Here is a 10,584-nt window from a genome sequence, read left to right on the forward strand (position 1 = left end):
GAAATTTCTCTAACTGTTCAGTGACCAGCCAGTGCAGAAATATAGGACTGCCCAGTCTGTTTATATCCTCCTGCTAGACTGGGCAGCTTTCTGTAAGAAGAGTGCATAAAACCTGTCTTTCCTTATTACCTATAATTAGGGTTGCCAGATAAAATAATACTGAATATACCATGGACTGCCAAAAGAATGAACAAATCTGTCTTGAGAGAAGTACAGCCAGAATGCTCCTTAAAAGTAAAGATGGTGAGATTTCATCTCAAATACTTTGGATATGTTATCAGGAGGGACCCGTCCCTGGAGAAGGACATCATGCTTGGTAAAGTAGAGGGTCAGTGAAAAAGAGGAAGACCCTCAACAAGGTAGATTGACACAGTGACTACAACAATGGCCTCATGCATAACAAAGACTATGAGGATGGTGCAGGATCTGGCAGTGTTTTGTTCTGTTGTACCTAGGGTCACTATGAGTTGGAACCAACTTGACAGCACCTAACAACAACAACAGATAAAATACAGGATACCAAGTTCAATTTTAATTTCAGGTGAACAATAAATAACTGTTTTAGTATAAGTGTGTCCCAAATATTGTATAAACCCTTTGCAGTTGAGTCGATTCCAACTCATAGCAACCCTATAGGACAGAGTAGAACCGCCCCATAGGGCTTCCAAGGAGCAGCTGGTGGATTTGAACTGCCGACTTTTTGGTTAGCAGCTGAGCTCTTAGCCACTGTCCCACCAGGGCTCCAAAAATTGTATGGGACGTAATTATACTAAGAAAAATAAATTGTCATTTATCTAAAATTCACATTTAAATAGACATCCCAACAACAACCACCACCACCTGTATTTTTATTTGTTCAATCTGGCAACCCTGCCTATAATGTAACCAACTTCAGAAGATCAAGCCCCATGGTATCTATTTGGTTTTATTATGAATTTAACATAGTCCCTTGTGTCATTCATTGCAAACTAATAATATTGGACATAATTATATAATACAAGCATTTAATCAACTTCAGTGACCATATGAGCTTTGCCTTTCTCAAACAGGCATTTATAGTGAAAAAGCCAGTGTGCTTAGCTTTAAAGTAGCAAATGAAATTGGACTCCCCAGTAATCATTACACTGTGCAAAATGTGTGGAGAAAGAAGAGTCAAAAATGCATATTTTTTTTTTTTACCTAGGCCCAGGAAAATATATATATGTACATATATATATATTTTTAACATCTGGACAATAGCAGTTCACAGTCTTGTTCTAAGCTCCATTTATTTTGATACTAGGTTTTAGTGGCTGTTAGAGCTAACAAAGTAGCCTAGATCGGGAAGGAAGAGCTTCATCGCTGATTACACTTATGAAACCACGACATTTATTTTTCACTCCCATCCACCAACTGCGCAACACTTTTTTTTTTAATTTCTCATTCAAAAATTTATACACATATTGTTTTGTGACATTAGCTGCAATCCCTACAATGTGGCAGAACACTTCCTGTTTCCACCCCGGGCTCCCTGTGTCCATTGGACCAGTTCCTGGCCCTTTCTGCCTTCTCATCCTGCTTTTGGACAGGAGCTGCCCATTTGGTCTCCTATATCTGATTGAACTAAGAAGCACGTTCCTCGAATGTATTATTTTTTGTTTTACAGTCCTGTCTAATCTTTGTGTGAAGAGTGGGCTTCGGGAATGTTTTCAGTTCTGGGTTAACAGTGCGTCTGGGGGCTGTAGTTTCAGGGGTTCCTCCAGTCCCTGTCAGACCATTAAGTCTGGCCTTTTAACGTGAATTTGAATTCTCTTCTACATTTTTCTCCGGCTCTGTCTGAGACTGTTGTGTTCCCTGTCAGGGCAGTCAGTCATTGGTGGAAGCCAAGCACCATCTAGTTCTTCAGGTCTCAGGCTGGGAAAGTGTCTGGTTCACTTGGTTCTTTAGTCCTTTGATCTAATATTTTCCTTGTGTCTTTGGTTTTCTTCGTTCTCCCTTGCTCCGAGTGGGATGAGACCAATAAATGTATCTTACACAGCCGTTCGCAAGCTTTTAAGATTCCAGACGCTACTTGCCAGAGTGGAATGTAGAACATTTTCTTTATAAACTATGTTATGTCAGTTGACCTAGATGTCCCCCAAAACTATGGTCCCCAGGCCCCAGTACCAGCTACTTGGTTCCTCAAAGTGTTCAGATGTGTCTAGGAAACTGCTTTGCTTTTGCGTTGGTCCAGTTGTGCTAACTTCCCCTGTATTGCGTGTTGTCCTCTTCACCAAAGTTGACCCTTTTCTGCTACCTAATTAGTGATTTTTCCCTCCCCCTCCCTCCACCCTTTTAACATCAAAGAATGCTTTTTTCTGTGTTTAAACCTTTTTTTTGAGTTCTTATCATAATGGTCTTATAAAATATTTGTCCTTTTGTGACTAACTTATTTTACTCAGCATAATGCCCTCCAGATGCATCCATGTTGTGAGATGTTTCACGGATTCATCATTGTTCTTTATCGTTGCATAGTATTCCATAGTGTGTATGTACCACAATTTGTTTATCTATTCATCTGTCGATGGGCATTGAGGTTGTTTCCATCCTTTTGCTATTGTGAATAGTGCTGCAATGAACATGGGTATGCACATGTCTATTTGTGTGATGCCTTTTCTTTCTCTTGAGTATATTTCTAGGAGTGGAATTGCTGGATCATATGGTATTTCTATTTCTGGCTAGCTTTTTAAGAAAGCGCCATATTGTTTTCCAAAGTGGTTGTACCATTTTACATTCCTGCCAGCACTACGTAAGAGTTCTAATCTCCCTCAACCTCTCCAAAATTTGTTATTTTCTTTTTTTTTTTTTTATTTCTTATTAGTGCCAGTGATGTCAGGATGAGATGGTATCTCATAGTAGTTTTGATTTGCATTTCTCTAATGGCTAATGATTTGAGCATTTCCTTGTGTCTGTTAGCTGCCTGAATGTTTTCTTTGCTGAAGTGTCTGTTCATATCCTTTACTCATTTTTTAACTGGATTATTTGTCTCTTTGTTGTTGTGGTGTTGCAGTAACTTGTAGATTTTCGTGACTAGACCTTTATAGGATATACCATAGCCAAATTTTTTTTCCCAGTATGTAGGTTCTCTTTTTACTCTTTTGGTGAAGTCTTTTGATGAGTGTGTTTGATTTTTAGGAGCTCCCAGTTATCTAGTTTCTCTTCTGGTATTTGTGCATTGTTAGTTATGGTTTGTATACTATTTGTGCCATGTATTATGACCCCTAGTGTTGTCCCTATTTTTTCTTCCATGATCTTTATCATTTCAGATTTTATATTTAGGTCTTTGATCCATTTTGAGTTAGTCTTTGTGTATGGTGTGAGGTATGGGTCCTGTTTCATTTTTTTACAGATGGATATCCAATTGTGCCCCCACCATTTGTTAAAGAGACTGTCTTTTCCCCGTTTAATGGATTTTGGCCCAGGCATACATACTAACATTCATATGCAGGAACCCTTGAAACACTGTTTTGGAAAATCATTCTGGAAAAAACAGGTTATGGAAATTACCTAAAGCAGAAGAGTGTGGCAGCCCTTACTTAATTACTCCACCATGGGTTGAATACTGGTCAAATGTAGAGATCCAGAAATTCATTTACTCTTTCACTTCTATTTTGTTTGGTGCCAACATCACCGAAGAAGGGGTAAACCAAAACCAAACCAAACCTGTTGCCGTCGAGTCAATTCCCAAGTCTAGCGACCCGATAGGACAGAGTAGAACTGCCCGGTAGGGTTTCCGAGGAGTGGGTGGTAGATTCAAACTGCTGACCCTTTGGTTAGCAACAGAGCTTTTAACCACTGCATCACCTTCGTAACCATCAAAGATTTTTTTTTTTCTGTGTGTAAGTCTTTTCTTGGATTTTTATAACAGTGGCGTCATACAATATTTGTCCTTTTGTGATTGACTTATTTCACTCAGTGTAATGCCCTCCAGATTTAGGCATGTTGTGAGATGTTTCCCAGATTCATCATTGTTCTTTATCGCGTAGTATTCCATAGTGTATGTATACTATATTTTGTTTATCCATTCATCTGTTATTGGGCACTTAGGTTGTTTCATCTTTTTGCTATTGTGAATAATGCTGCAACGAACTTGGATGTGAGTTTGTCTTTTTGATTATAGCCATCCTAAAGGGTGTGGAGTGTTATCTCATTGTGATTTTTGATTTGCATTTCCCTAATGACTAATGAGTGGCCCTGGTGGCACAGTGGTTAAAGTGCTGGGCTGCTGACCAAAAGGTCAGCCATTCAAAGCCACCAGCTGCACCACAGGAGAAAGATGTGGCAGTTTGCTTCCCTCAAGATTTATAGCCTTGGAAACCCTGTGGGGCAGTTCTACCGTGTCCTACAGGGTCATTACGAGTCAGAATAGATTTGACGACAGTGGGTTTGGTTTGGGTGGGTAATGACTAATGAAGGAGCCTTCGTAGCGCAGTGGTTAAGTGCTCAGCTGCTAAGCGAAAGATTGGCAGTTTGAACCCACCAGCACTCTGCGGGAGAAAGACGTCTGCTTAGTAAAGATTACAGTCTTGGAAACCTTATGAGGCAGTTCTTCTCTGTCCTGTAGGGTTGCTATGAGTAGGAATTGACTTCGTGGCAACAGGTTTGGTTCTTGTGTGTGTTTTTTTTTTTTTTTTTTTTTGCAGGGGTTGATGACTAATGATGTTGAGCATCTTTTCACATGCTTATTGGTCACTTGTTCTGGGGATATGCTTCTGTTAAGGTTACAGCCAAGAAAACCGTATGAAGCAGTTCTATTCCATAACGTGCAGTCTCTATGAGTCTGGGTTGACTTGATGACAACTATCAACAACAGCAACTGGCCATTTGTACATCTTCTTTGGAGAAATGCCTATTCAGATCCTTTGCCCACTTTTTAATTGGGTTATTTGTGTTTTTTATTGTTGAGTTTTAAGAGTTATTTATATAGTAAAACCTATGAAAGCTGGGGCCCGTATAAGGTAGGAACCTGTCAAAGAAGGAAAACTCAAATATTTACCACTAAAACGAGCGTCAGAAAAGTGGTAAGACTGCACCCTGTCAAAGGCAGAAAACTCTGGAGACCCAGAAAATCTAGGCAGTCCCATCGAGTTCCTGCCCTCACAGGTTTCACTATATATTCTGGATAAAATCAAACCAAAAACCAAACCCGTTGCCCTCAAGTCAATTCTGACTCATAGTGACCCTGTAGGACAGAGTAGAACTGCCCTATAGGGTTTCCAAAGAGCGCCTGGTGGATTTGAACTGCTGACCTTTTGGTTAGAAGCCAAACTCTTAACCACTATACCACCAGGGTTTCCGTTATATTCTGGATAAAAAAAAAGTCTCTTATTAGATATATGATTTGTAAATATGTTCTCCCATTCTGTGAGTTGTCTTTTCACTTTCTTGATGTTATTTGAAGCACTAAAGCTTTAAATTTTGATGAGTCCAATTGCCTGTTTTTTCTTTTGCCACTTCTGCTTTTGGTATCATATCTAAAAGCCACTGCCTGTTCCAGGGTCATGAAGACTTACTCCTATATTTTCTTCCAAGAGGTGTACAGGTTTAGCTCTTAACATTTAGGCTTATAATCCATTTCGAGTTAATTTTTTTTTTATACGGTGTCAGATAAGGGTCCAACTTCATTCTTTTGCATGAGGCTATCCAGTATCCTCAGCACTGTTCGTTTAAAAGACTATTGTTTCCCTCATTGTGTTGCTAACGTATAGAAATACAATTGATTTTTGCATAATGATCTTGTGCCCTGCAACCATGCTGAACTTGCTTATTAGCTGTAATAGTTTTTTGGTTTTCTTAAGATTTTCTATATATAAGATCATATCATCTGCAGGTAGAAATAATTTTATTTCTCCCTTTTCATTCTGGGTGCCTTTTATTTACTTTTTTTTGCCAAATGCCTTGACTAAAACAACCAGTACAATATTCAATAGAAATGGTAAGAGCAGGCATCTTGTCTTGTTTCTGATCTTAGGGGGAAAGCTTTTAGCCTTTCACCATTAACTATGATGTTAGCTGTGGCTTTTTCAGAGACGCCTTTTATCAAGTTGCAGAAGTTCCCTTCTATCCCTAGTTGTAGAGTGTTTTTATCATGAAAGGGTGTTTAATTTTGTCAAATCTTTTTCTGTGTCTTTTTTTTTTTTTATTGAGGTGAGCATATGGTTTTTGTTCTTTATTTTATTAATACGATATATTATGTTGATTTATTTTCACATGTTAAACCAATCTTGCATTCCTGAGATAAATCCCACTTGGACATGGTACATAATTCTTTTAATATGTTGCTGAATTCACTCTTGCTAGTATTTTATTGAATATTTTTGCATCTATCATCATACAAACTATTGTTCTGTAGTTTTCTTCTCTTACGATGTCGTTATCAGGGTAATACCAGCCTCATAGAATGAGTTGGGAAGTTTTCCTTCCTCCTCTATTTTTTGAAAGAGTTTGTGAAGGGTTAGTGTTAATTCTTTAAATTTTTGGTGGAATTCACCACAGGATCTGGCCTGGGCTTTTCTTTGTGGGAAGGTTTTTATTTATTGATTGAATCTCTCTACTTGTTATAGTTCTATTCAGATTTGTTATTTCTTCTTGATTCAATTTTGGTGGTTTTTGTGTTTCTAGGAATTTGTCTGTTTCATCTGTTGTTATTACATGCCCTCAAGTTGATTCTGGCTCATAGTGACCCTATAGGACAGAATAGAACTGCTCAAAAGAATTTCCTAGGCTGTAATCTTTACAAGAGCAAATTGCCAGGTCCTTTCTCTCCTCTTGTGAAGTTGCTGGTGGGTTCGAACCACCGACCTTTCAGTTAGCAGCCAAGCACTTAACCATTGCGCCACCAGCTCCTTCCATTTCATCTAGGGTACCTAATTTGTTGGCATGTTCATAGTCTACCTTTATTAATCCTTTTTATTTCTGTAAGGTGGGTAGTGATGTTCCCTCTTTTCTGTTTTTAGTAATTTGAGTCTTGTCTCTTTTCTTGGTCAGTGTAGCAAAAGGTTTTCAATATTTTTCATCTTTTCGAAAACCAGCTTTTGATTTCATTGATTTTGTCCCCATTTTTTTCTATTCTTTATTTCTTTTTTTTTCTGCCGTAGTCTATTATTTCCTTCTTCCTGCTTGCTTTGTGTTTAGTTTGCTTTTCTTTTTCTAATTTCTTAAAGTGGAAAGTTCGATTATTGATTCAAGCATTTTTTTCCTTTTCAATATAGGAGTTTACAGCAATACATTTCTCTCTGAGCACTGTTTTGGCTTCATTCTCTGAGTTTTTGTATGCTGTGTATTTGTTTTCATTCATCTCAAAGTGTTTTCTAATTTCCCTTGTGATGTCTTCTTTGACCTGTTGTTTATATTTAAGGGCATATTGTTTAATTTCCGCATATTTGTGAACTTCCAAAATTCCTAATGTTGTTGTCTCTAATTCATTTTTTTAAAGACATTTTTCACAGATTTTTTTGAGTTTCCAGGATGTGAAATAATTGCCTTCAGTAATGAAAGTCAGAAAATTATTCGTTACTAGAATTTTCAAATAACGTTCAAACTTATTTTCCAGACAGCTTCAGTTTTGCCATGCATGGTTCTTCATGATGAATGAAGAAACCTAGTTTAAAAATAGCCTTTATGGAGTGAAAGTGGACAGAAATCCTCAATGGCCAGGATTATTCACTTGACATTTATTCAGTGGTTTACCATCTCATCCCAGTCTATGCCAACCATCTGGGTTTTGTATATTTGAAGCTTTCTTGACAAAAGTCATCATGAGCCAGCTGTTTTTATTTATTTTTAATTTTAGGTTTCCACATGAATAACCCTTGGTGAGTGGCACAAAAAAACTGTTAAAAAGAGTAATTGTTTGTTGTACCAAGTATGTAGTCACTTAGCCAAGATTTATTTTCCAGATTATTCCATGAATATATAATTTTTATTGATTATCTTCAGTGTTCTAAGCCCCGTTTACGAAATATAGTTGGGCAGTGCCTTTCCCCAAAGTAAAATATGACCAGGGAGAAGCAAGAAGGCTCTGTGGTACAGAGGTCAAATTTAAATGCTCTTTATGGGTTCAGTGATGATCAAGGACAGGTTCCTGAAAAATGCAATGGACCACAGTACATATTTATAAATTTGTTCCTCTTCCTTCTGAATAAATGATGTAAACTCATAATGTAAATTGAATCAGGGCTTTTTTTTTTTATTGTGCTTTAAGTTGAAAGTTTACAAATCAAGTCAGTCTCCACACAAAAATTTATATGCACTTTGCTATATGCTCCTAGTTGCTCTCCCGCTAATGAGACAGCACACTCCTTCTCGCCACTCTCTATTTTCGTGTCCATTCGGCCAGCTTTTGACCCCCTCTACCCTCTCATCATCTCCCATCCAGAAAGGAGTTGCCCACGTAGTCTCATGTGTCTACTTGATCCAAGAACCTCGCTCCTCACCAGTATCATTTTCTATCCCATAGTCCAGTCCAGTCCCTCTCTGAATAATTGGCTTTGGGAATGATTCCTGTCTTGGGCTAACAGAAAGTCCGGGGACCATGACCTCCAGCGTCCTTCGAGTCTCAGTCAAACCATTAAGTCTGGTCTTTTTATAAGAATTTGGGGTCTGCGTCCCACTGTTCTCCTGCTCCCTAAGGGGTTCTCTGTTGTGTTCTCTGTCAGGGCAGTCATCAGTTGTAGCCAGGCATAAAATCAGGGTTCTTGACTACCAATCCCACATGAGTTGGGGCTGGTAGTGTATCTAGCTATCTATAAGATTGCTGCTGATGTTGTTGTTCTTGTGTGCCGTAGACTCAATGTGCCAACTCAGAATGACTATGTGACAGAGTTAGGACTGTCCCATAGGGCTTCCTAGGTTGTAATCTTTTTGGGCAGCCCTGGTGGTGCAGTAGTTAAGACCTAGGGCTGCTAACCAAAAGGTCAGCAGTTTGAATCCACCAGCTGCTCCTTGGAAACCCCATGGGGCAGTTCTACTCTGTCCTATAGGGTTGCTATGAGTCAGGATTGACTCAATGGCAACAGTTTGGTTTTAGCCTTTACAGGAGGAGATCAACAGATCTTTTCTGCCATAGAGCAGCTGGTGGGTTCAAACCATCAACCTTTCAGTTAGCAGCCCAGTGTTTAACCTTTGCACCACCGGGACTCCTCATGAGATTGCTACAAAGTAATTATTATTCAAATCACAGAATGATAAGCTCAGGGGATCTCAAGAAATCACCTGGTCAAATCTCTTCACCATTCGTGGTCCATTTTGATCACCATTGACTCTCTAGCATCTAGCAGAGTTCTTGGCACATGTTTGGCTCTAGCTGTTAGATGAAAAAATCTTTCCTAAAACGCCCCTTCTCAAGACTCTCCCTTTTCTCTGTTGTGTCAGATCCAGACCCCCTTACCTGTCTGTCAATTCCCTCCATGATTTGTCTTCGTATCTATAAATAAATTTCCTGTTACTCCTCTCACACACCCACAAAGTAGTCCGGTAGCCTGTTCTTCCCTAGTTTTCCTTTCTCGAAGTTCCTGTCATGTTTACAGTTAGCACTATAGTTTACCAGCTTACCATTTAAATGTTTAATATTCCTATACCCCTTTGTAGTTTTAAAAAGTATTTTACAATATGAAATAAGCAAATACATAGAAATCAAAGATTATTAATGGTTACCAGGTGTGGGAGAAAGGGGAAAAGGGGAAGTTTTTGTTTGGGGAACATTGAGTTATGTTAATGGCAATGGAATGTTTTGAATAAGGATAGTGATAATGGTGACATGACCTGAAAAGTTACTGACATTGAGCTGTAAATGTGGAACTTGTGTTGGCAGATGTTTTGGTGTATATGTTTTCACCACAATAAAGAAAAAAATTAGCACTTTACTACATTTTTTTTTTTTTAGCTTTGTAGTAATCCTGTGAGATTAGACACGAGTTTTTATTGATTCATTCAATGTTTATTGAACCCCTACTATATGCCAGGCAGTCATGAGAGATATAAAAAAAAATTGAGAAACAACGGAGTTTAGGGTCTTGGTAAAATATTAAAATTATAGACCATGGAATCTAAACTAGATGAGGAGGGAAAAGAAGGAAGGAATTGAGAGAAAGCTGAGGGCATCAATGAATGAGGGTCCCAGTGAGGTCAAAGAAGGTTGTTGCTGGAATAGTTAACAAGTAAGTTAAGTTGGAAGGAGACGAAGTTATGGTCAAAGAAGAGGCTTGGATTAGTGATTCTAGAACTGGTACAGTTACAGATGATGACAAGGTTTAAGGGGTGATGGATGCAGTGGGTGGCTCAGGTACACTTAGGGACAAAGACATTGAGGAGATCAAGAAAATGAGCAGCCAGGGCACTAGTGGATGGAAATCCTTTGAATTGTTGAATCCACCCAGGATGATGGCAGGGCTTGTGGTGGAGAATACTGGGCCAAATTCTTTGCTTGCCTGAGAGGGATTTACAGTCAGGGCAGTAGGTAAAAGCAATGAGATGAAGAAGACTGGGGTAGGCAACTGGATCTCAAAGAAACTGGCTTTTCTTTTTCTTTTAAGCAGAGGTGAAAGAATAATAGTCTGTAAGCAGCAA

The sequence above is a fragment of the Elephas maximus genome, chromosome 10 (genome assembly GCF_024166365.1).
Source record: "Elephas maximus indicus isolate mEleMax1 chromosome 10, mEleMax1 primary haplotype, whole genome shotgun sequence".
Classification (NCBI taxonomy): Eukaryota; Metazoa; Chordata; class Mammalia; order Proboscidea; family Elephantidae; genus Elephas; species Elephas maximus.